This window comes from Arachis ipaensis, chromosome B06 (assembly GCF_000816755.2).
Source record: "Arachis ipaensis cultivar K30076 chromosome B06, Araip1.1, whole genome shotgun sequence".
Lineage (NCBI taxonomy): Eukaryota > Viridiplantae > Streptophyta > Magnoliopsida > Fabales > Fabaceae > Arachis > Arachis ipaensis.
Window position 1 is genome coordinate 133,194,501 of NC_029790.2, and position 2,488 is coordinate 133,196,988.

At 43.9% G+C, this 2,488-nt stretch overlaps 1 pseudogene; it reads left to right on the plus strand.

Annotated features, from left to right (window-relative positions):
• Positions 1-2,488, plus strand: part of LOC107605496 — a 5,081-nt pseudogene that overhangs the window by 2,187 nt on the left and 406 nt on the right.

Genomic DNA, 2,488 nt, shown 5'->3' on the forward strand with positions numbered 1-2,488 from the left:
GTGTAAGTTTTTCAATATCAAGCACTCAACAAGCAACACTTAGTCTTGTTTCTTTTTGGTGCAAGGTGCACAATCTTTTAAGAGGTGTATCTCTCTGCAAAGCTATGGTTATTGAGGATCCCTTGTCCCCCATGCCCTGCGCATTATCCTTTTCATCTTGTGAATAATTTTTCTTACGTTATTTAAAAGCGCACACGCAAGAGGCTAAGAAAATAATGTGATTTACTAGGATGGAAAATGGAAACTATATTTAATGAATAGTTTCATGTACTTGTTTCAAGTGTATTATCTTATGTCATCAGAAATTTGGAGTTTTCAGGTATGCCCAATGCAGTGAGGGAGGAAGAAAGCATAGATGGCTTCTCTTCTCTTAGAAATGTGCGGGGGGAAGAAAGTATAGGTGGTTTCTCTGCTTTTAGAAATCTGGGAACTTCTGCAAGAGAGAGAATTCTCGGGACTGCAAGTTCACCCGTTCATATGGTGGCTACAGAAGCTGCGAGTTTTAAAGATCGACTATGGCGTGCATTTAGGTCCATTGTAGTTGTTTTTTTGTTGATTTCGGGTGCAGGAGCTCTCGTAGAGGATAAAGGAGTTGGTCAAGGTATTTATACATGACCTCATATGATTTTTCTTTATCAAATCCGAATCTGTTGATGTGTTCTTAAGTTTACCTTTTCCATTCCTAGGGCTTGGTGAACATGAAGGAGTGCTACCCAGCATGGAGTCAAGTACAAGATTTAATGATGTAAAAGGTGTTGACGAGGCAAAGGCAGAGCTGGAAGAAATTGTTCACTACCTCCGGGATCCTAAGGTAGACATCTCTGCCCTATCATGCTCCGCTCTCCCTAGCTCTGAGTACCTATCTTGTTCCGAAGCTAGATGATTAAAATTTCTATGTATGGATCTGGTTTACTGTTTTCGTATATCAATTTTATGTGTATTGGTTGATACATGTCATGAGCTATTTTGATCAGTTACTCCATTTGGTTGTTGATCATATCTTTTCCTTGTGTCAGCGCTTTACTCGGCTTGGTGGTAAGCTTCCAAAAGGAGTGTTGCTTGTTGGTCCACCTGGAACTGGAAAAACTATGTTGGCAAGAGCTATAGCTGGAGAGGCTGGGGTTCCTTTCTTCTCAAGCAGTGGGAGCGAATTTGATGAGATGTACGTGGGTGTAGGTGCACGAAGGGTCAGGGATCTTTTTTCCGCTGCTAGGAAGCGATCACCTTCTATAATCTTCATTGACGAGATAGATGCTATTGGAGGGAACCGAAGTGCGAAGGACCAAACTTACATGAAGATGACATTAAATCAATTGCTGGTTGAGTTAGATGGATTCAAACAAAATGAAGGCACAATTGTGATTGGAGCAACTAATTTTCCAGAGTCATTGGATAAGGCTTTGGTGAGACCTGGTCGATTTGATCGCCATGTTGTTGTTCCCAATCCAGATGTAGAAGGAAGACGGCAGATTTTGGAGTCGCACATGTCAAAGGTAATTATTCCTTGCAAAGAATGCGTCTTATTTGGTTGTTTTGCCAATGTTCGCCAACCCTGACCTAGCCAATGGCCAGCTAGGAATCTAGGATCTTGTTTTCTTAAAGTTGTTATCGTGTCGGCTAGAGTATGCTGCAAACATCACATTATGCTGGATTTTTGTTTTCAATCAACTATAGGTTATGATGGCTGATGATGTCGATTTGATGGTCATTGCTCGAGGAACACCTGGGTTCTCTGGTGCTGACCTTGCAAACTTGGTTAATGTAGGCGCCCTTAAGGCTGCAATGGACGGTGCTAAAGCTGTGACCATGGCCGATTTAGAGTATGCAAAGGACAAGATCATGATGGGAAGTGAACGCAAGACAGCCATCATATCTGAGGAATCGCGAAAGTTGACTGCTTACCATGAGGGTGGCCATGCCCTTGTGGCCATTCACACCGATGGGGCCCTTCCCGTTCACAAGGCGACAATAGTTCCCCGAGGGATGGCCCTCGGCATGGTTACTCAAATACCCGAGAAGGATGAGACCAGCATATCCCGTAAACAGATGCTTGCCCGGCTTGATGTTTGCATGGGAGGCCGGGTAGCAGAAGAGCTCATTTTCGGGGCAAATGAAGTTACTGCTGGCGCGTCGTCCGACCTCAAGCAGGCGACTAAGCTAGCAAGGGAAATGATTACTAAATATGGTATGGGAAAGGAGACTGGACTTGCCACTCACAATTACAATGATGATGGGAGAAGCATGAGCTCAGAGACAAGGCTTCTTATTGAGAAAGAGGTGAAGCATTTCTTGGAGAGAGCTTACAACAATGCAAAAACAATTCTAACCACTCACAACAAGGAACTCCATGCTCTTGCAAATGCTCTTCTTGAACATGAGACCCTTTCAGGAACTCAGATAAGAACACTTCTTGCTCAAGTTAGATCCCAGAAACAGCAGCAGCAGCAGCCGCACATGGTCGAGGTGCAGAGCAGTTCGCCGTCCAGCA